The sequence below is a fragment of the Callospermophilus lateralis genome, unplaced genomic scaffold, assembly GCF_048772815.1.
Source record: "Callospermophilus lateralis isolate mCalLat2 unplaced genomic scaffold, mCalLat2.hap1 Scaffold_43, whole genome shotgun sequence".
Classification (NCBI taxonomy): Eukaryota; Metazoa; Chordata; class Mammalia; order Rodentia; family Sciuridae; genus Callospermophilus; species Callospermophilus lateralis.
Genome location: NW_027514380.1, coordinates 7,222,659 through 7,248,223, shown reverse-complemented (window position 1 = coordinate 7,248,223; position 25,565 = coordinate 7,222,659). Strand labels below are relative to the sequence as shown.

The following is a 25,565-nucleotide window of genomic DNA, read 5'->3' as shown; positions in this document are numbered from 1 at the left end:
AAGTCCCATTAATTATGTTTTTTTCTGTCTGATGGGAACAAGACTTATTTTTGGCCATAGGGAAAATCTGGATAGAATACCTTTTTTATTTTTCAAATGGTACTTTCTTTAGCTACAAGAAATTTCTTCACCTGTGTGAACTGATAAATATTTACATGAGTTTTTGAGGAGAACTCTGGATATCTGGAGCTGGCCCTTCGTGCAGGGGTTTCCTCTCTAGTCCTGAGAGAGCTAATTACCCCTACTTCCATGTATTGTCAATTCTACTTCTCAAACTCTCAGAAAATGCCAGAAGCTGACTTTTTCTGAGGATCTTGATGGTTTTGAAGCATCCTGCACAGCTACCTTGTGGACTATCTGTAGGAACTTATTTGATGTTCTTTTCACAATTAGACTTATATTATGGGTCTGTGAGTAGATCACAGGAAAGTGCAGTTTTCATCACATCACATCAAGGTTATATACTTTCAACAGGAGTGATAACTGTGGATGTTAACCTTGATTGCCTGGCTGAGGAAGTTTTTTCAGATTTTTTTTTTGTAAAGTTACTTTTCCTCCCTCTTTCCATATTGTGGTTTTTAAAGAAACCTGCATTTGCATCCCATAATAAAGGAGTGGATTTTTATGTTCCACCTCTCAAGGGCAGAGTATCTGCATAAAATATTTGTAATTTCTTTGTGCTAGAGATTTGCCTGTTTTCCCATTTATTCATTTACATTGTGTGCTCTCATGGGCATTTATTCATATTTCTTATCCAATAGTATGTTATGTATTTTTTGCTCATATTGTTTCAGCTTGGACCACTGGGAACTCTTTCAATTGTTTTCTCTATCTCTTTTGTATAGAAGTTAATTAAAAAAGAACAACAATAACAACAAAAAAGTTTCTTATTTTCTTTTACTATAAGATGTTCCAAGTCCATATTATATATTTTATGCCCAGCCTTAGAATCAGACATTTCTCCAAGGAGTCCTGGTTTCCTGTATTAAAGAGTGTTATTAGAAACCAATAAGTGGATACTCACTGTGCTAATTGGTATTTTGTTAAGAATGATTCTAGGCCCTTTCAGCTGAAAAAGTGAGGAATTTTATTTGTATGTACTCATCAGTATGTATACATATACCTCCAAATATTTCTATGTAATTATTGGTATCTATGTTAAGCTATGCATGACTTCATTCAGATGTTGCTAACTGTTGCATTTACAATGTGGATCATTCTAGTTTTCTTCTTTTAGTTATCTGTAATAACTGAGAAAGCTAACATCCACCATCCATTTTCTTAACTGTTCCAGTTAAGTATGCATGCAAGAAAGTATCAAAATTGTTAACTCTTTGTGAAACAACTTTAGATAGCATGATATGATGATTCTACACACCACTTCTACTTTTAGTCTTGCAGATTCTACTCATGTCCAAAATTATTTAAGACAGCATATTTACTACTCACTTCCTTCACTGAGGTTATTACATCTATTTATATTGCAGTTAGATAGTATTCTCATATATTGTATTTCATTAGGGGATTCTTCTGTCAAATAAGCTTGATTAAAAATGTGCATACATTCAGATTCACTTTTGTATCATCAATGAAAATCAGTTAGTTTTGTCAAGTCCAAAACTATGTCCACAATTACAGTATAATGTAAATAGGTACACAGTTCTAAAAATTTCCTTATACTCACCTACTCAACCACTCCACCCTCAAATCACTGATTTTTTTCACTGTCTTCATTTTAGTTTTTAATTTTCTAGCTTACATAATATGTCACTAAATACTTTATAACTTGTTCACATTAGTTCTTTATCTTATATTCATTGCATATAACCACCACCATTTATACCTATTGAAGAACAGTTTTATTCCTTCTAGTTTGAGGCAATTATGAATAGACTATGAATACTCAATCAAAAATTAATAATAAGAATGTTGATAATATTCATAATACTAATATAAATGTTCAAATCAGTGACGTTTATAAAATAAGAAAGCTTTGCCAATGTTCTTATGCAATTTTTCATGTGGACAAATTTTCACATTAGGTGAATAAATACCTAGGAGGAGGTTTTTTTTTCCATAAATGGAGTTGGTGCTTATTCTGGTTTATATATCAGGTGTCCCCCAAAAGCTCCTGTTTAAAGCTAGAGTGTTCAGAGGTGAAATAATAATATTATGAGATCCATAGCCCAATCAGTGGATTATCCATTGATGAGTTCATAATTTAAATGGACTAACTGGGTAGTAATTAGGTAGGTAGGGAGTGGCTGGGTAAGTCACTTGGTGTGCCTTTGTGCTTGATAACTTGTCTCTGGTTGTTGTTGTAGCCCATGCAACATTTACTCAGTTTCTCCCCAACCTGTGCTGATCAGGGGACTGGAAAATTGACAGGCACAAATATAGAGAAAGCAGGACTTGCTTTCTGATGGGAGAAGACTGGCCACGAGCAAGCTTCCCACTTACATTATATAGGTTTAAACATCTGTTTTACTGTGAGGAAGCTTCTTCAAGATAAACCAAATGAAGTCGTGGTTAAAACAGCTCAATTAAATAAGCCTAACATCTTGCGCTCACAATTCTCCACCTCTGAGCAGCTGGTGTTTGAACGCAAGGCCATGAATCCAATAAATTCTGTGAGCTGTATAGAATCCCCTTTGAAAAAGGCATCACCATCAACTAAGCAATCTCCATTGGTGCCTTTCCACCAAGAGTTCTCAGAAGGGCATGTTCATGATAATTCTTTCTTATCCATTTTTGTTCATAGTTTTTTTTATAATTTGAATATTAATTTCCTGCAGGCAGATTTCTCTTAATGTGTATGTTTATCCTTCTTGGCTCCTCTGAGATGTAATTTAGTGTTTGTCAGCCATTTGGAAAGTTCTCTGCTATTGTTACTTCAGATATTTATTTCTTTTGCACTGTTCTTCAATTGCCTCCTTCACGTATTTTGATAGCATGAATGTTATTACTCTTTTGAAATGGTCACAAATTTCTTTGATGACATGTCCTGAGGTGTCCTCATCACAATCATTCTTCTTGCAGTTAAGTTTCATAGTTTCTGTCGGGTAATCCTTAAATTCACTGATTCTTTCCTGGGATGCCTTCTGTTCATTGATTACCACATAAAAGAAAGTCTTGGTTTTTACACCATGGGTGATTTCTAGAATTTCCTTTTGATTCTTTCTTAGAGTTATTGTCTTGTGGTTTATATGGTCCATTTGTTCTTACATAGAATATATTTTTCCTTTAAACACATAAAATAGTCATCCCAGTTGTTTTAAATTCCCTGTTTTATAATTCCTACCTCTGATTTATGTCAGCATCTTATTCTGATGGTCTTCCATTTTTACTTCAAACTGTATTTCTTGAGTATGACACATAATTTTTTTATTGAAAATGGGGTGCCAGGTAATGAGGGTGATAATAATTGAGACAATGAGAGTTTTAATGTGAGTTTTTATGTTAATCTGGCTGGGCTTTGGGCTCTGTTTAACATTTGCTATAACCATCAGCATCAAAGGATTCTAAATTCTCTTATGTTCTTGTATTGTTCTCTTCTAGTTTCCTTGTACTTCCTTAAGAACTTTTCCTCAGATAAAACCTGCCTCTTGCTGTTATGTCAGCTATAATCCACTGCTACTATACTAGAAGTCTGCTGGTTTAATGGGAAGTTGTGAGAAAGGGACTATTGTACAATCTGTCAAATTATTTTTCTTGCTGTAAGGACATGAATAATGACTTCCTATGTCTTTCCATGTTAGAGCTGAAACAGAAGTCTTGACTTGTTTCAATGGGAAAAGTAATGCTGGGTCCTGTTACTACATTTAAGAGAAAGAATCTAGGCTTGATTGTATGCATGGATGCCTAAATATGTATGTAGTTTATTGTGTTTTTTTTCCTAAAACTAGGGATGCAACCATTAGTAGAGTAAAATAATTTCAGACGAATTATTAGAGAATTACTAAACCCTGGCATTTTCAGGATAGATTCTACTAACCATCTCAGTTTTCTAGGTGGTTCCTCCTGTTGCACCTATCTTATCTACTTCTGCTTCTCCTTTATTCCTGAGTCCCTCTCTTCTCAACACTGAAACTTATTTGTCCTCTGTACTCTCTTTCCCCCAACTCAGGTCCTTCAGTGACTAGCTTACACTTGTTAATTCTAAGTATTACCTCTTCTTGTATTTGGTTATTGATTCATTAAGAATTTTTAAGCACCCCTTTGGTCTTCTCAAAAGAAGAACCCACTGTATATGTTTGTCAAAGTAACAATCATAGCTGTTGTGATCACTGGTTTCATTTCCCATGCTTTCTACAAGAACAGGGGTGTTTGGGGCATGATGTTTTACACTGTGTGGGTATTCTTCCAAGTACATGGTTCCAGGATTTCAATACATGTTCTAGGTGGTGCTACTCAATATGTACTTCTTAGATGGACCATCTGTCCCAAAATATTTGTTCCTAATTAGTGAAGATGCAAGACAATTAGAGTGTGAATCTGTTTATTACATTTATTACTTCAGCTAAAAATTATTTCAGGCTTCTTAAACAAGGATACAGTACCTTACATTTTATTCTTGGATAAACACTTTAGTTAGCACTAAAAGAAGAATAGCACTTTGAATAGCTATTCTAGGTCTACAGACTCTATGGGAAGCCCTCGAGGTTACAAAAGTAGACAATCCCTGAGAAGTATCTCCAGGTAGTGAAAGAAAAAGAAGTTACTACTTGCACAGTGGAACTTCCCCAAATTCTTTCCTGGATCTTCTGGAATACATTTGAAGAAATGCATTCAACAATGATATATTTAAAAGAAAAAAACAACAAAACATGAAATAAATTCACAGTAAACTAAAAAAAAAGATTTTGCTTTGGTACCATTAGTTATAAAGAAACAAAAATCCTTTTTCTATGTATCCTCTGCATTTCCCATAATCTCTCTTCCCTCTTAGTTTTGTGCTCTTTGAGAAATAAAACTTCAACTAGCAAGAAGAGAGAAGCAGTATATTTTTAAAGCACTTAGAAAGTTGCTGGATGTTTGTAATTTAATTTTTAGGAGCTGTAAATTAAGGTAGAAAATAGGTATTATAAAGTGTCATTATGGAAAAATTACATTCTGATTAGTTAACAGCTCTGATATTATTTGAGATTAGATCAAATTTAGGCAATTGAATCTTTTTTGTAATTCTAGAGCATTTTACTAGGTTTACTCAGAGAAATTTCACTAATCTATTGTCAAGGGATTTAAGTCGCCTTTTTGTATACTTATGCAGCATGCTCAGCCTTCAGGAACTCTGAGAGGAGAACCATTTTCGTCATCTGTCTCTCATTCCTCAGTAACTTCCAGTCTCTCCCTCTGCACTTACCCTGATTCTAACATATCCTTGGTTAATAATCTGCTTATGAGAAATGTTTAAAATTACTCTCTATGTATATTACTTATCTAATCCTATTCTTTATTTGGTGAGCAATGAAAATAAACTTACCAGGTGATAAAAATATCTACAAAATGTTGTTTTAAATTTTAAGGAAAAGGCATAGTGCTTTGGATATTGGTGCTTATTGTGTTGAAGTTTTAACAGATTTCTGATTTTGAAAAGTAAACATATTTAATGAGATCAAGAACAGGGATCTAAGACCAAGAATTTTATTCTATGAGAGTTCACAGCTATTATAGTTTTAGAATAATATTACTAATCCTTTAAATTATTTTATTTCCGAATGGTAAGAATAGAAAATTTTATTTCACAACAACTTTAAAAGTTTATGAGTCCCTTCATCATTTCTCATAAACAGATTTTTTTCTTTTTAATTATGAAAGATTCTTAATTGTCTATAAAGAAGCTTAAAACTGAAAATTACTTATCTATGCTTGAGTAACTGAGTCATATCTTGTTTAATTTTTCAAATAGTCAACTAATCCCTTGATTCTTTCACTTTTGTTAACTTGAGAAAATATTAGACAGATTCATACTGTTTTATAATTTTCACATCATATTTCTTCTAAGTAAAAATCAGAGATATCAAAGTAGTCAACAGGTAAATTATAAATAAGCAAACACATAAGCAGATAAAGTAAAATGAATATGAAGGAAGCATATATTTACTATATTTTGATAGTTATTTGGAGTCATTTCTCTATTTGGAAAACTGTTTGGAAGTTATATAGCCCATCTACTCCTTAAGATACTGAAGAGCCTATTAAGTATCTTAAATTTTAAGCCTATCCTTAAATTTTTACTAACAAAACTCTATAGGGTCAGCCAATATTCTTGACCTATTTGTTCACATTTCTGCTTGATAAGTGTACATTAAAAGAAATTATTTAAAAATTTTAACTAAATTAGTCATTATTGAGTTGAAACTAATAGGAAACTGCCAAAATGTATTCCACAAATGCCAAAAATATTTCGTTTAGACTTTAACCACATTTTTGTATCCATACTTCCCTCATATTATGGGGTACTTCTTTATTTCCTTCTTTTTTCTTTTCTAATTTAATTTACCATGAAGTTAGGTCCTTACATCTTATAAAGTAAGAATATGACTTAGCATGAAATAAATAGAAGTTCTAATATTTCTGATTAAATAAATCCTTATCCAAATGGAAAATAATGGTAGGAAAATGAGGGGATACTTTAGCAAATGTAAAATTAGAACACAGCACCAGACCAAAATTCTGTGCATTTTCTACACATGGACACGTGTATATAAGGCAAAAGGTGGGGGTGGGGGTGTGCCAAAGGATAGTCAGTGTAGGTTATGAATGATTGACTTGGGAAGATGGGGGTTGAGTCAAGAGGAAATAAAATATTAATACCTTCACAATGTTTCCCCTCTTCCAACCTGTTGTCACATGTCTCCAGGGAATTGTTCCTCCCTCAAGAAGTTGTTGTGAATGAGTAGCCCTGGGTAGTTATCCTTCTTGCATGTACCCCTGGGCAGCTTCTTTCAACCTTGGATCACACCACCTTTTGGGTCAGGTAGGCAGGTTGGGAGGTGAGAGCATGAGAACAAAGGAAACCTAAAATGTCTAAAACTGGGAGGACACCTCCACTTCCTGAAGCACCAACTTGGATCTCCTCCTCTGCAGAGGAGCCTCTGTCCCTTTCTCTGTTCAATCCTTTAAATAAAACTTTTTGTTCTTGCCTCCGCATTTCTAGGGTGTGCAACCTTGAACAATGGGAGACAGGACTTGAACCTGATTCTCAACCTTGGTAACATCTCATTTCACTCAGCACCAAAGTGTCACCACCATGCATTAGCAGTCAGTCTTTTCCTCTATAATACATAAAGAAGAAATTTTCAGCAACTTTAATTTTAGAGAAAAATGTCCCAGTGTTCCTTGTAACACTTTTGGAGGCATACAAAAGAGCTGGGTTTTGCCAAGAGGCTAAGAGGATTAAATATATAGGGGTGAAAAAGCCTCTCTCTGTCTCTCTCTCAATTTCTGTTTTCTTTCTCTCCTCCTCCTCCTCCCTAATTTGAAGGATTTCTACTTGCATGAAGCTAAAGAAAGAGAGGTAGTTGATGCGACAGAACCAGACAGTTTATGGGCTCAGAAAGAGAAAATCAGATTGGAAGGGGCTAAAGGTTAAGTGGACAGAGCCTGTGGTGTTAGATTGCCTAACATTGCTAACAGCAGCCTGGACAGCGCCCCCAAAGGTCCTAGCTCATTGCTCCTGTTTAGCAAGTGCTTCCTTTAAGAGCCATAGGACCCAACTTCTTCAGGGCACATTAGTCCTAATTAGTCTGCAGGACTTCAGGCTTTGCTAGGGCTGGGTTAGCATTACCTGTCTTCTGCCTCCAAGGTCCTCCTGAGCCCAGAAGCACCCTGAAAATCTACAGCTTGCAATGATGGGGAAGATCATACTCTGCAAGCATATTTAAGTGTGGTCACATAGGATGTTTTCATTGAACCCAGTTCTTAAGAACAGCCTCCAAACTCTCTCTAAAACCCTCTATATACAAAGCATTGACACACAAGAAAAATTGTGAGAATTAAGAAAAATAAAAGTTTATAATTCTTTTTTTGTTCATACCAGTTTGGAAAATGTCAGGATATTTGCAATAAATTATAAGTTTTAATATGATGACACTTGCCATGAATCTCAGGAAGTTTGAGAAAGGAATGGGGTGCTAGAAATGCAGAATTACAAATGCATTTTTCTATAAACCATTTTGACTGTTTGTGTAGAGCATTTCAAAAACTTGTTACAGAAATCATTAGAATATGTTGCCTATATACTGTGCTTTCCCTCCTTGGAGAAGACTCACAGAGACAATCTCTCTGTGATTGCAACACTGAAAGTGCTGACAACGATCCTGTTGTGTTTCACACACGCCCAGGAAAACTTACATATAAATACGTATGCTTCTAGCAAATGCATAATTCATGTGGTCTAATGCTAGAATCCTAACCTTACCCTTTCCAAAATTGCATTGCTTTATTTTCCTTCAATTATCTTCCATTGAGGTAATTTGTATATTTTTATTTTTATTTTTTTAATTATATGGCATTCTTGTGAGTTAACAGATAGTCCTGTGGGGAAAAGGCTTGAATAAATAAATAATAAAAAGAAACAATATATAAGTAATACATAAACAAGAAGATAAATATTGATGCTGTCATGTATTTTGTCAGGGTTTCATTTAAGTTAAAAGCTAAGAATCATTCTTTGAATTCAGACCTTGAGATAAAACCAGTGTCATTTGTTTTGCTTCATATAAGTGAGAAGAATCCTTTCTCTTTTCCAGAAAGTTTTATTATCAGAGCTATTTGATTTCTTTGCATTCCCCTTTGTGTTTTATTCTTCTTTATAGTTGCTATATATGTATGAGCATCAAATAATATTTTTTAGCAATAAGTTTGTGTCTTAACATTTTTGGTGAGCTGTATATTACTATATTTGATGTTACACAAATGTAATAACTTTATACTGATATAGAAACTCTTTTTCAAATCTGAGTCTATGTTTTCAATAATAGTGACACCCATTTACCAAAACAATTGTAGCTATGTGAAAAAATGAGTTTATTTCCAGGTAATGCATACCATATTAAGAATATCATTTATACCTGGCATTATGGCACATGTATTTAATCCCAGAAGCTGGGAAGGCTGAGGCTATGAGTTCAAAGCCAACTTCAGCAATTTAGTGAGGTACTAAGCAACTCAATGAGAACCTGTCTCAAAATAATTTTAAAAAGAGCTGAGTATGGGGTTCGGTGCTTAAGCACCTCTGAGTTCAATCCCTGGTAACAAAACAAAACAAAACAAAACAAATATCATTGACAACTATAAAGTAGCCCTAATGAAGTTGGAGGACATTATTTTTAAGCACAATGAGATAGGCACAGAAAGACAAATATCCTATGTTCTCTCTCATATATTAAAGCTAAAAATGTTGATCTTATAGATTTGGAATAGTGGTGGGGAAAGGACAGAAATGTGATGGGGGGATGGTCATGGGGAGGATTTCAAATAGAAAATTTCATTTAGACAGCCAGTTATATCTATACCAAAATAGGGACTCCATTGTTAACCATGAGTTGTTGCTTATTTCAAAAGAAGGTCTAGAAGAAAGAACTTTAAAAATTCCTAACAAAGAAATAGTAAATATTTGAGGTGATGCTGATTTTATAATTACACATAGTATACAAATATCAAAACACTACTTTCTACGCTGTAAATTTGTCTTATGATTATTTATCAATCAAAATAAACATTAATTTATTACTTTGAACTTTGCCCTAAAAAATTTAATTTTACCCTTCAGATTAACTTTTATCCTATTCTTTTTTTTCTGAATTGAACATCAATATAGGGTATTCACTTCAAATAATAATAATAATAATAATAATAAGAAGAAGAAGAAGAAGAAGAAGAAGAAGAGGAAGAAGAAGAAGAAGAAGAAGAAGAAGAAGAAGAAGAAGAAGAAGAAGAAGAAGAAGAAGAAGAAGAAGAAGAAGGAGAAGAAGAAGAAGGAAAATTTATTTAGGAAACATTTAAGAAAATAGTATATTTCCTAGCATTTATTTTATTTTCCTCAAAGAGGGTCTAGTTGTATTTCCCATGAATTCAGATGTACATCTCTTCTGAGTTCTCATTAGCACAAGATTATCTGCATACCATAATCTAAAGCACCTTGGAGAAATTCATTTAGGTTTTCGTGTATACTATTATCTAACTGATATTTTATTTTCTTTTATTTATGTTCTATCTCTGTTTAAATACATGAATGATAGATGATAAAGTTAAATTTTGAACCACATGCATTGTTTTTCTGATACACCTCCTTAAAGAGCATATTTTTGTTCTGTATGAATATAGGTAAAAATATTTGAAACTGATAGCTTTAGCAATGTAGTAACTTTCTCATTTGATATTTAAAGGTCAGGATTCCTGAAAGCATCAAGGTAAATATAAGATGCAGTATTGATTGATTCTTCTCAATATGCTCTCAGTAAAAACTCCAAATGTGAAATACTTTATCAGTCCCTTCTGATAGGGTCCCTTTTTATCTTTTACTACAAAATAGCTGTACAAATTTAGATCCATCTGGACATCACAATGGTTTGCACAGAATATTATATTTCAATAACTCTATCTGACATCACAGTACTTTTGAATGGCTTAAAGGATTTTACTCTGAAACCATTAATGTCATCATAAAAATGTGAATGGTTTGAAAATATTTCTGTCAGCAAATCTGAAGACTGGGGAATAATTTACTAATGTAGTAAGTGTTTTCAGCCTTCAAATGCTTTGAAATACATGGTTATAATTTCAGTATGATGTTTAATGTTATATATGTGAATGATAAAAATGTATCTGACATTTATTTAAGCCTAAATAGGTACAAGGCAAGTTTATCAGCATGTAACATTTATAGGTCATTTAGATACCTGTATAAGTTTGGAAATATTCTTTTTTTTTTAATATTATAAATGAAATAAACTGAAGTCCTGAGTGTTGAAACATTTGCCATATCCATACAATTCTATGTACAGGAATTGAGATTTGTTCTCAGGAAAGCTGATGCCTGAATCCAAATTCTTAATTCCTCTGTTTTCTCATATACAAATATGTATTATAAGATAAAACCAAAATAACATGAGGTCAGAGAAATGATTTATAAAAATAGTATTAGTGTTAAGAATATCAACACTGATATAAAATTATGTCACCAGTAACTATATTCCATTCATATGTGTATGTATTCAAAATATTTTACATATGTCTTCTTACAAAAATATAATGGATAACAAAAATCATGCATTTATTTAAAATAAACATAGAACTAGAAAGGTGTTAATGCCAGTACTCATACTCATTAAATTATTCTAAATTAATGACATCTAGTATTGTTGCTTATGAATAAATGGAGTTGCATCTCAACTAATTGCTGAGCCAATTGAACATGGAAATATCCAAGAAATATAAATAAACATGAAATTAAGTAATTTCAATTAAGTTTAAAATTGTTTCAGATGATATCTCAAATTTTATCTCAAAGACAATGATAAATGTGAATAGGATGGTCACTGGAACCTGTGGTACCACAGATACAATTACAGCAATATTTGTGATGAGATGTTGATTTTAAGTAAAACCTTTGTTACTCTATTATTTTTATAGTGGTTAAGTGTATATAATATAAAATTTACTATTTTAACAATTTTTAAAATTACAGTTCCATGACATAATAGATAGTCATGTTGCATAACTACCTTTACCATCCATTTCCAGAACTTTTTCCTTCTCCAAATGAAACTTTATCTAGTGAAGACTACAAACACTCCCTCTTTCTCCACCTTTACTTCTGCAACCACTACTCTACCTTTCTGTCTTTGTTATTTGATTTTTTTAGGTATCTATTAAACGTGTAACCATACATCATTCTTGTGATTGGCTTATTTCACTTAACGTGTCTTTAAGTTTGGTTCATTTTTTAGCATAACAGCAGTTCTTTTCTTTTTCTAGGATGAATGTGTGTGCAATAGTGTCTGTGTGTGTGTGTATGTGGGCACCATATTACATCTTTTCTACCTTTCATTGTTAAGTCAAATTAAACTCTAAATTTAGAGTAGAAATATTTTCCCCTAATTGGCAAATGCTTGGAGAATGTCACAATTTTGGTTAGACAATAAATATATTTCTGATTTTGTGTTATTATGTTGACATTTAATCATGATATACAGCAATGAGTTTCTGATTAAAGGCACCCAAAAGACTCAAGAAAACATATACAGTAAACCATTCCTAAGTATCACATCCATAAGTTAAACTGTGGATTAAAAAAATTTCTGTAAAAAGTTGTATCTATACAGAACAGGTATACACTTTCAATCTTTTCCCCCTAAATAAATGAAGTATAACAACTATTAATATAGCTTTCTCATGGCCTTAGATATTACAAGTAATCTAAATATGATTTAATGTACATAGGAAAATTTCTGAAGGTTTATGTGCAAATTTTTTATTTTCTATGGGGGTCTCAGAAACAATTTCTAATGGATTCTGGAAGCTGATAGAATTTGAAAGTTACATCCCCAATAGAATGGTGCTTTTAGAAAATGATTTGCAGATTTGAGAAGTGTGTTAAGTTATAAAACACAGTGAAAGATCATGAGTGCCCACATTAAAATGTGAACTTTTTTTTTATTTCTTACATACATGACATGAGTGGAATGCATTAGAATCAAAATTATCTATTCACAGCACAATTTTTCATAACTCTGTATATAAAGTATATTCACACCAAATTATGCCATTATTCATGAGCTCTCTTATTATTTTTTTTTCATTACAATTCTTAATACACCTTTATACCACAATTTATCATATCTCTGTTTGTATGTAAGATATGTTGACAGCAAATTCACATCTTCATACATGTATTTTGTATAATTATGAGGGTCTCCTTCCACCATCCATGCTATTCTCCTTCTTCCTCCCTTTCCCTCCCACCCTTATTCCCTATCTAGAGGTAATCTTCTTCCCATGCTCTCCCTCCCTACCCCATTTTGAGTCACCCCCTTTATGTCAAAGAAGACATTCAGCATTTGTTTTTTGGGGTTTGGCTAACTTCACTTAGCATAATCTGCTCTAATGCCATCCATTTCCCTTCAAATGCCATGATCTTATTCATTTTTAGTGCCGAGTAGAGCTCAATAACACAATTAATAACTTAGACTTAATTGACATATATAGAATATACCAACCAACATCAAGCAGATATACTTTTTCTCTGCATCACATGGATCCTTTTCAAAAATAGACCATATATTATGCCACAGGGCATCTCTTAGCAAATACAAAGGAGTAGAGATACTACCATGCATTTTATCCAATCATAATGGGATAAAATTGGAAATCAATGATAAAATAAGGAAGAAAATTCTTCCATCACATGGAGAATGAACAATATGCTACTGAATGAACAATGGGTTACAGAAGACATCAAGGAGGAAATTAAAAAATTCTTAGAGGTAAATGAACTTTTTTTTAAGAAAGAAGCTTATTTTGAAAAATTTTTACAATTTAGATTTAAATTGTAATTCATTTGAAAAAAATAATTAATACTTGTAATATGTAAAGCATTGTGTTCACATTGCAATAGAACTAGCAGACGACTATGTATTACTATACATATATTTTTAATAAATATTTATAATTTTGCATAATGCTATGAAGCCAAATCCAGAGTCCTGTGAAGATTTGAAAAGGAAGACATATCCTGGGGCGCTTGGAGACAGGTTTGAGTACTTTTGTCACTCAGATTTCTCTTTTACCTACAGCTCCCCATCCTGACCATATTCTCAGAATTTGCCTCCAAGTTAATGATATTTGTATAATATTGACACAGTTCTCCACTTTTTTTTTTTTGGTGGGGGGAGGTGGTATCAGGGATTGAACTCAGGGGCCTCATGGGCCACTCATTTGAACCACGGAGCCACATCCCCCTATTTTGTATTTTATTCAGGGTCTCACTGAGTTGCTTAGCATTTCACCTTTGCTGGTGCTGGCTTTGAACTCGCTATCCTCCTGCCTTAACCCTCTGAGCCACTGTGATTATAGGAGGCCAACTAGTTCTCTACTTTTGATGTTCCTATTTTTGAAAATTAGACTAAATTGCCTCCATTTCAGCCCCACATGTAGGAGTACCTCGGTTGCAAAATATTATGTCCATCTTTGCTTTATTAAAGGAGTCATGACAGGCTCTAAGAGTATGTGCTTCTTGTGTTTAAATTCTAGATTAGTTATGCACTACCTGGGTGCATCATCATTGTATGCTTGTTTTCTATCCCTAGATCATTTTCAACCCTGGACTGGAACAATTAAGCTATAAGTGAAAAGGGTAAGACAGTCTTTCATGAGAAAAAATATTTTGCTTGTATTTGAGTTTTTATTTCCTCTTGCTTTGCAGCAAGTGAATATCATCTTTGTCCTTTGCTATTCAACATATTAAAAAGGAAAGAAATGAAACTTCTTTTTCCTTTTCTTTGAAATGATGTTTCCTTCTCTACTCATTGCAGCCAGTTTTTTCCGGCTGCTTATATCATGTTAAATAAGTTCCTCTGTAGCACAGAAAAGCATCAGCTTTTCCAGGAGCAAAACAACTGTTGGTGTGCCAAATCCAGGAGAGTCACCTTTGTGTGATTTCCTAGGGACACTTACTGAAGGTGTTTAGCTTGTCCATCTGTGATCTGGGAGAAAATCCAGACGTCTGTCAGTACACTATAGTCTCCTATGATATTGATTTTAAGAATAAAAGGATTTGAACATTAAAATGACAAAAAAAGATTAATGGATATAGTTTGATCAAAAGCCAAAATGGAGTAAATTGAGATCATAGACATACTATCTTCAGAAGTAAATATCTTGAAGCCAGAAAATTGAACATCTCTTTTTAAACAAGCTATGCCAGGAATCTTATCTGTCATTTTTAATAACTGTAATTTAATTAATTGTAATTGTAATTACTGAGAGAATTTGAAAATTCATCTTAAAATAATTTTACTTACTTTAAGATTCCACATTGTATCAAAATAAAATATTTTTAAAAGACCTGTCTTCCTTGTGGCTTTTCAGGAATAGAATGTTCCTGATACACTCTTGAAATCTGATTGCTTTTAATTTTACCTGAGAATAAGTTATGGGTTTCTGTGCATTATCTCATAGTTGTGGTGTGCTTAGAAGTCATTTCATGCCAAGACTTAAAGATTTTGTTACTATAATGTACAATAGTGGACTCCCACAGGCACACTCTGCTAACCATCTGAGGTCTTCCCATCTAAGCACAATAGTTACAACACATATCTTGCCATTTCATATTGGGAGCTAACAGCTTCCTCTAGGACTTACTGTCGTGAGCAAACAGCATATTGTGCTCTAGTAGAATCTATTAGTTTATGTGATAAGAGAATGAGACTTTTACTGCTTCTGACACTTTAGAAAAGATACATTTAAATAACCTGTACAAGCCAGTCTTATTAAAAGATTAGTTCATCATATATTGAAAGCAATGTTTAACTCTATGGTAGTAAAGAATCATTTCTATTTATTTTCCACATTCAGGATTTTTATTTAATTTTCTAAAAGACAATGTACATACCTCCCTTATCTATTCCTTCTAGTGTAACAATTTTCCATAATAAAGTACTTAATGATAAGCTTTCATCAAGAATGAGATGAAATAGCAAAAACAAACAAACAAAAAACACTGCTGCTTTTAGAAAAGCAACACTTGCTCCAATTCAAACAAAAGCACACAGTGTTTGCTGGATATGTTTAAAGTGTTTTCTTGGGGCTTACTTTCCTCACCAACAGGCAAGTGGTGGCTATGTTTCTCATGCTGGATGGTGGAGGCTTACTTGGTTTCACATTCAGAAGACTCTGGATGTACTACTAAGTTCTTGAAATTCCAACTTTTCTTGACACCATCAGTGCCAGTAGTATAAAATCTGTGGCCATCTTACTTGTTCACCTTATAAATAGACACTTTAGTGATGCTAGACTTGTGCAGTGTCTACAAGTCTGCATTAGGTCTTGTGTGGTGGCCCTCTTGTCCATGTTGCAAAAATGGTACATGACAGACATGTTGGGCATGATGCTCTATTTTGGAATGTCTAGGTTGAAGACAAAGAGTATTGTACAGTAGTCAGGGCCAGCAGCCACAACACTATTCTCGGAGACAATCAGGAGTGGCAAGACTTCATTTTCAGAGTGGAGACCTTTTTGAGTCATTGGCAGCAAGGCAGGGTGTGGTTGTGACTGAACCAGGAGGAGTTGCTCCCACTGGCAAAGACTTTGATTCTGTGGACCCAGTCACCAGTGTCATTGTCAACAAACTCTGATGGACATCAGCTGACCCAAAGGGATTTTGCTGCCCCTGGAAGTATTGGTTGGCTTTTCATCTACTTCTTTACTGGAACCAGAAGATACTCTACATCTGAAATCACATGACCATGCAGCTAGCAAAATGTTGGGAAGCCCATACAAGGTGAGGACAATGTAGCTATGATATTTTTAAAGTCTTTGCTTACCCACTAGTCATTTCCAGAATTGAAGGAACAAACAAAAATGAATCGTGCTCTCCTTCCCACAGCAAAATTGTTCGCCAGAGGAGATGGATCAGTTCAAAAACTTGCCTGCGTGATTAAACCTCAGGATCACCTGTGTTGGTTTCCAGACACAGTCTTTCTGACTCCAGATATAGGCATTGCTATCTGCCCTACAAGTGGCCATGCCATCCTTCCATAAAAGCAGTCAATAATTCCAAGGGATCCCTGGGCCCCTTGGGTTCATTAGCTTTCACTCACTTGCTCCCATTCTTCTTACAGATGTGCACTTCATTATTATTGGGGTTAAGGGTCATCTGGGTAATGTCCCTCTTTTAGGTATGGCAGGTGATTCACTCTAGTAAAAACTGATGCAGGGGGGCTGGGGATGTGGCTCAAGTGGTAGTGCGCTCGACTGGCATGCATGCAGCCCGGGTTCGATCCTCAGCACCACATACAAAAACAAAGATGTTGTGTCCACCGAAAACTAAAAAATAAATGTTAAAAAATATTTTCTCTCTCTTTCTCTCTCTCTCTCTTTGCATTTTCAAAGGATAAAAAGCTGGGGGTCACAATGGTCAGGAACAGATTGGAGCCAAGAATTCCTGGGGTCAATTTGGAAGATCAGGCTTCAGCTGGCACAGGTGAAGGCAGAAAATCACTTTAGTAAATTTACATCTGTATAGCAATGATTAGGCTGAGTGCTCTAAAAGATGGTGAGATGCTTTTCATTTAGAAAAATGAAGAATCCATTGTATTTACACTGATGTATAAAACAGTATGCTATATAAATTTAATCAGATTATGTTATAGTTATAATTTTATTCCTTAGTGAAGTCTGTGACTATATCGTTCAGCCTTAGAAGTTATATGTCATAAAAATCATTTTTTTTTAACTTAGTGGTCATGATAATGTGAAGTTATGAATGTACAGAAACCATCAGTCAGCTTGAACATTAGGATTGTGAAAAACGATAAAAAACATGTCAGGTTGGGATGGTGCTGAGTCATCTAACTTAGGTTCAGCTTGGTTAGTAAGCAGAACTAGAGATCTCTGAAGTATCTGCTTCCTGTGATCACTTGCATAGTGTTAAAAAAGAATGCAAGAAGTCATAAAGCAATAAACCGTACAGAATGTGCCAAGAATTTCAGGATCATAAATGACAGACATCATTGAAAAAAGCTGAAAACTATACCTCTAGTTATTTTCACATGAATAAGTGTGGAAATAATTTTGATATCTAGTATGTGTTGGGTTAAACAATATATAAAACACATGAACTTATTATCTATTTTTATATACTTTATTTTTTGTAAACATCAATGCCTTAATCTTAAAAAATTATCTCAAATTATAGTTTCTTGTTTTCTAACAGTTCAGCAGGAATACAGCATCTTTCTGAAGACTTGTACTCAGTAAATAATCAACAAATCTTTAAGATGATAGAGATATAAAGGGAATCTCAGAGTGTGTTTGCAAAAAAATAAGTCAACTATGTATGTAACAAAACATTTTAAGTATTAGATTTTATGAAAAAATTATATTTTTCAATCTATTTTCAACAATGAGTAAACAGTTATTCATGTAACAGTGACTTAGTCAATTCTAGCTAGTACAATTGTATATAATCTACCAGAACTTAAAAATCATCTACTTCCATTTTCAAATTTTATTAACAAGGATTAAAATGAGCACAATGAACTGGATTATTATTTAAATATATATCAATGATATATATTCAATTTTATATTTAAATATGATTAATAAATATATTTAAATATGTGAGTAAATATGTAATGATACAAGTTATATAAATAATTAATATAATACTAACAAATAATGACAATATCAATAGGAAATGATGCCAACATTTAGGCTGATGTTCAGGAAGTTATATCAACACAGTTTAGAACCTAAATAACTGACCTAACCAGAGGGATTCATTTAACCACTCAGGCCTGTTCAACTGTGAAACATTGAAAATGACTAATAATAGTGCCTATATTGACTTATGGCTTGGAGTTAATATTAGTCTGTCTCTGGTTTTTTGTTCATCTAGACTCTAGTTCTCATACTGCCACTATCACATAGGTACCTCAATCAAGTTATTTAATATCCATCTCAGTTTATTCACTGGCCAAATAAAGATAATAATAGTATTGTCCTCATAAGGTATTGGGGATTGAATGTGCTGTACAAAGCACAGTGGTTGATGATAAGCAACCCAGTGCTACTGTGTTGGAATTTGCTGGTAGAATCAAGTTTAATTCTTGAATAAAGGGATGTCTGTGAGCTACCATCAGTACCATTTATTCTGGACTTGGTTTATTCATGTAAAACCCAATTGTGCTTAATTGCTTATTCTTCTTACATACATCTGAAAATAAAGTATTCTATGTGTATCAATTTCTTGTTGCCTGGTCTCATATTTACACCCTGATATCTTATTGATGATATTTCATGATATTGGGATTGAACCCAGGGGTGCTTAGCACTGAACTACCTTTATTTTATTTTGACACAGTGTCTTGCTAAGTTGCTGAGACTCGCCTCAAAGTTGTGATCCTCCTGCTTCAGCTTCCCTAGTGGCTTGGATTACAAGCATGCACCACCATGCCAGGCAAATGCTAATTTCTTTTTCAAGACCCAAGATTTCGCTCTGATCTACAAGTTCTGCTTGATTACTGGCATTGCCTGTTTGGTACTAATTACTAACAGTTACTAATATGACTAAAAATAAAACAATAAATTATACACAAAAACAAAATAAAATGGAAGAAGTTTCAACTACTGTTGTTATAGTTTGGATGTGAGGTGTCACCCAAAAGCTCACATGTGAGACAATGCAAGAAGGTTCAGAGGAGAAATGATTGGGTTGTGAGAGTCTTAACCCAACCAATGAATTACTTCCCTGATAGGGATCAACTGAGTGTTAACTGAAGTGGTAGGGTGTGGCTGGGGCAGGTGGGAATTAGGGCGTGACTTTGGGAGATATATATATATATATATCTCATGAAGCCAGCCTTCTGAGGACTTAGACCTCTGAGCCCTCAATAAACTTTTCCTCCTCTACAGTTGCTCTGGTCAGACCCTTTAGTCATAAGACAGAAAAAGCTAACTAAGACATCTGTTTTAAAACTTTTCTGCCCAAAGAAAGTTGAGTGTTTTTAGTACTGCTTGGGTCAATAACACTATGAAATAATGTGTTCTTCATTGTTTTCTCTTTATATGTTTTTTTAAGTATGTCTACTTTTGTGAAATCCACATTTCACCTTTTTAGAATTTCTAGTAATCTGGAGAACAGCAACTTACTTGCTCCCAAGAACATTCTTTCAGAAAATAAGTCTTTTGTTTTTTACCCCTATTAAATTCAAAATCAGAGCCACTACTACTAAACTTTAGGAACATTCACACCTCTTAAGAAGAAGACTCACAATAAAAATCATGAAAAAGCAATGAAAATAAAATTTCAAATAAATAAATAATTATTTTCCATGAGTATTCTTTACAGAATCTCTCCCACCTTCTCTTTCATCTCTTCCAACTTTGTTTCCACCTCCTTCATCTCCTTCTTCTTCTTCTCCTTTTTATTTCATTTTTTTACTCCAGAAGCTATAGATATCAGGGAAGTTATCTGATCCCCTCAGAATTCAACTTTCTAAAAAGTAAAAATTTCTTTACTTTAAAACAGTGATGGCACAGTTAAAAAAAAATAGTGCAGTGCAAAACAGACTCCCACTGTAAGAAGCATTAAAATAACATATTTGAACAGATGGAATGAAGATCACATAGAAATTTTGATTTATACAAATGAATGAAGAGCAACCGTGATGAGAAATAGTAGACAAAGCTGAAACATATTTACCTCTAAAATAATCAGGTTTATAGCAGCAGACTAGAATGGTGGTTTGCAGCCAATGGAGGACAGTGGGTATGGAAAAGTAATGGTGAAGGGCATAATGTTATGTTTCAGCCATGCAAGACAAATGGATTCTTCATCTATCTTACAGGATAGTGACCTTAGCACACATTACTGTATTTTACATGTATAGCTTTGTAAGAGGGTAGATCTTCTATTGTACTCTTACCACACAAAAAATAATATAATACTAATACTAATACTAATAATAATAATAATAATAAAAGGATGGTAGGAAATTTTGGAAGCTGAGAGTTATGGGAATAGATTTAGAAGTGCTCTTTTACTGTTGTATACCTATTCCTATACTCCTCAAGTTGTATGTGTTAAATATGCACAGGTTTTTTATATATCAATTAAAGTAGCTTAATAAACTTCCTCATTTGAAAACCTCATTGAGTGAAATAGACTACTTACAGCAAAGATAATTAGACCCCAATAATTCTCAGAGAAGATAATAATAGCACAAATATCTTAGGAAAGAAAAGAGAATGTCCTGTTTTAAGACTTATAATCTAAATGTGAAGTGATTGAAAATTATTTGAAGGTAGGTGGTGATATGTTAAGAGATTCATCTTGAAAACCTCGAGAAATCACTAAAAATAATATAATGTCTGTAGAGGATACAAAGTAGAATTGCAAAAAAATTAATTATCTAAGAGAATATAAGCAAACACTATTGATAAAAGAGCTATTCCACAAATAAAAAATTGTAAAATGATCTGTTTAAACCCAAATGTATCAATATTTATATTTGGTATAATCTAGCTACTCTACTTAAAAGAAAGGGTTTTCTGGATTTGGATAAAAGTATAAATAATAACCTATTATGTATTCTCTAAAAGGAAATTATAAATTAATTAAATTAGATATTAAATTAAATATAGATAAGTTAGAAGTAAACCAGTGGAAAATGGTATATAATTCAAATCAAAAACTTTAGCTTAAATATATTAGTCAAACAATGCATTAGATGGAAAACTGACAAAGGTCAAATGAAGAGTAGCTAATTCTATGGTAGCAATATTAATTTCCTGATTTTTACAGATAAGCTATGATTATGTAAGATATTAACCTGAGGATACTGAGTGAATAGGATATAGTAATTCTCTGTGCTATATTTGCATATGTTTATTATTCTAGATTTATTTCAAAATAAAATGTTTAAATAAAACATATCTAATAACACAAATATTCTCTGAATATTTCAAGAACTCATCAATAAATTTAAAAAAAAAACCAATAATCTATTTTACAGGTTCCACCCTCCCCCTCAAATAGTGCCATCTCTGAATCATGCCTTTAAGGAAGAGAACTTTTCAAAATACTTAAGATAGAAAGTATAGCAAATGCTCAACAAAACTAGCCAGTAAATTGGAATTGCAATTTAACATGATTGTGCCACCATTAAAAATCTACTATAATGGCTAATAGCAAAATTGTATGTTATAGGAACATCACTTTGTCATTAATATCTAAAGTGCATGGAAAAAATAATTGAAACTTTCTTATGAAGCTGATCATACACTTACCACACAAAGCTACAAAGCAGTAATCCCATTCCTAGATATTGACCCTTCAGAAATAAAATGTATGTTGTTCTTTATTATTTATAGAAGCTTGAATTATCATTGCCAATATCTGGAATAAATTCAGAATTTCATCAATTAGTCAATAATAGTTTTAAATGTTGCATATATAAAAAAGAATATTAGAATTAGAAAGAAACTACTGACAGGTGCAATATCATGAGACATATTTAAAAACAACACAGTCTATTTTTGTGAGGCTTTTTTGAGTAAGATAGTTTTCCTGACTTCTTTCTCAGTAGACTCACTATTGGAATATAGGAAACTATTGATTTATGAATGTTCATCTTCTATCCTTCTACATTGATGAATTTGTTTGATCAGCTCTACAAGTCTTCTGGTAGAATTTTTGAGTATTCTAGACATAGGATTATATCATCAACAAAAAGAGACAATTTGACATCTTCTTTTTTTGTTTGTATTCTTTAATTTCCTTCTCTTATCCGATTGCTCCGGCTAGAGTTTCAAAACTATATTGAATACGATTGGTGAGAGTGAACATCCTTGTCTTCTTTTGGATTTTAGGTGAAATTCTTTCAGTTTTTCAATGATCAGTACTATGTTGGCTTTGGATATTTCATGTGTAATCTTTATAATGTTGAGAAAATTTCCTTTTATTCCTATTTTCTTCAGTATTTTTAACATGAACTGCTGATAAATTTTGTCAAAGTCTTGATCTGTACCTATTGGTATAATCATGTAATTTTGTCTGTAAGTCTATTTATTTGGTGAATTACATTTATCAATTGGTGAATATTGAAAGAACCCTGCATCCCTGTGACAAAACCAATTTGATCGTGGTGTACAATTTTCTCAATGCATTTTTGAATGCATATTGCTGATATTTTATGTAGAATTTTTTATGTAAATAATTTTCACTGGAAATATTGGTTTGTAGTTTTCTTCCCTTGATGTGTCTTTAACTGCTATTGGTATCAGTGTCATATTGGCTTCATAGACCAATATTAGAACTAAAGAACTAAACAGATATTTCTCAAAAGAATAAATGCAGCATGGTGCAGGAGTAATTCTAGCAGGAGGATTGAGGCAGAAGTTTGGAAGTTCAAAATCACCCTTATCAATTTTTTCAAGGGCTTAAGCAATGTAGTCTGTCTCAAAATAAAGAAATAAATTTAACCCTTTAAATTGCCCTTTAAGGAAGGGGCAGGGACATGGTTCAGTGGTTAAGCATAGCTGGGTTTAATCTTTGGTACCAAAAGAAAAAGAAGTAGGAGAAGTGGTGAGTAGAAGGAAAATAAGAATGAGAAGAAAAAACAATATAAATGGCAAACAAATATATGAAAAAATCTACAATATCCTTAGCAATCATGGAAATACAAATGCAAAACCCCACTGAGATTTTATCTCACTCTAGTCAAAATGATAATAATCAAGGATGCAAATAACAATAAATGCTGATGAGGATATGAGGGAAAAGGCAGACTCATGAATTCTATGTAGGTCTGAAAATTAGTACAACTTCTTTGAAAAGAAATATGGAGATTCCTTGAAAAATCAGGAATGGACTCACCATATGAACCAGCTCTCCAACTCCTTGATATAACTTTCCATTCATTCCAATGTTTATAGCAGTTCAGTTTACAATAACCAAACTGTAGAACCAGCCTAATCACCTATTAGCAAATGAATAGATAAAGAAAATATGGCATATATACATTGTGTTAGCCAGCTTTTTGTCACTGTGACCAAACAAAAACAATTTAGGGGAAGAAAACATTATTTTGGACTCATGGTTTCAGAGTTTCATTCCATGGTCAGTCATCTTCATTGCTCTGGTAAGACAGAACTCATGGCAGAAGAGATGGTGAAGGAAAGTTTCTAGATCATGGCAGCTAGGAAAGAAGCAGGGGGAGAGAGGGAGGGAGGGAGAGAGGGAGGGAGGAAGGGATAATGGGAGGGAGGAATAGAGAGACAGGGATAGGGGAGAGCTAGGAGCCAGGGACAATATATAAACCCAAAAGCACATCCCCAAAGACTTATTTCCTCCAGCCATATCTTACTTGCCTAGGGTTATCATCCAGTGCAGAAGTCCTTTCAAATTATCTCTCTGCTGTGACCTGCACAGTCATTAACTCAGGTTCCCAGACTGGTTGGTGTGGAGATGGAGGAAAAATAAACAGACACACAAATAGAGAAAAAGCGAGATCTCAGTGGCAGACTATCACCCTGTTAGGGAGGTGGTGACACAGAAAAGCTCAGCACGTTTATCATATTGGTAGAAACATCAAAAGGATTTATTTTAAGAAAGCTTCTTCAAAGTAAGAAGAACCAAGGTCAGGAGTATGAGCAGCCTGATTATGGTTATCAGCTTGCACCCATAACTTTCTACCCCGGAGCAGCTGGTGTCTGAACCTCAAGGTCAAGAACAGAATAGCTCTGTAGCTGACACAGAACCTCCTATTGGACAGGATGTCACCATACCAACCAAGCAGTCTCAAATCAATGCCTCTTCACAGATAGCTCCCAAGAGAGGCATTGACTCCATCATAAGCAGTTCAAGAACCATAATTCAATCACTGCTCCTGACATTACTCTATCAAATAGATTAATTCATTGATTAGGTCATACCTCTCATGATCTAATCATTTCACCTCTGAGCATTCCTTCATTGTCTCATGCATGAGCCTTCATGAGAACCCTCATATCCTAACCATATTATATACAATGAAGTTTTACTCAGCTGTAAAGAAAAATGAAATTATGTAATTATATGTTAAATTATGTTATATGTTATGGGCAAATGTAAAATGGGCAAAATTGGAGAACATTATGCTAAGCAAAATAAGCCTGTAATCAAAAAATCAGCAGTCAAATGTTTTTCTCTCATGTGGAAGGTGGAAAGTAAACCGAAATTTTGAAAGAGTTCTGGAGGGAGCCTCATAAAAATAGAAGGAAGAACAGTGGAGGAGGGAGGAAGGAGGGATGGGAATGCTGAGTGAAATTGACCAAAACATGTCATGTGCATAATGAATATATTAGAATAAATTCCACCTTTTTGCATAACATTAATGCACTCATTAAAAGACACTAAATTAATACAAGGGAGTCTAATGGAGGGGAGGAAGTGGATCAGTGGGAGAGAGGAGGAAAGGGAAAGTATGAAAGTTCAAAATAGAACAAATTATGTTACATGCATTTATGACTATTAAAAAATGAATCCAATATTATGTATAACTATAATGTACTTAAACACACACACACACATGCACAAAATAAATAAATAAATAGATAGATAAATAAATAAATAAAAATTCTGTTAAGTGAGAAACAAACTAATGAAAGTAGCCAGAAACAAACCTAAATCCTTTATTCACCCAATTGTATAAGAATCTGAAAAAAAAAGACAAAGTTTTAGAGATATAAATATTTGGAGCCTGGATTTTTGATTGTTGGAGTTAAGGATGGGCATATGAAACTGGCTGAAAAAAAATCATGAAAAATTTTTTCAAGGTCATACCAAAGTTTCTAAATAA

General features: G+C 33.4%; 1 pseudogene; it reads right to left on the bottom strand.

Annotated features, from left to right (window-relative positions):
- Window positions 1–15,976: 15,976 nt before the first annotated feature.
- LOC143389072 (actin-related protein 2/3 complex subunit 1A pseudogene) lies at window positions 15,977–19,891 on the bottom strand (annotated as a pseudogene).
- Between the last annotated feature and the right edge of the window lie 5,674 nt (window positions 19,892–25,565).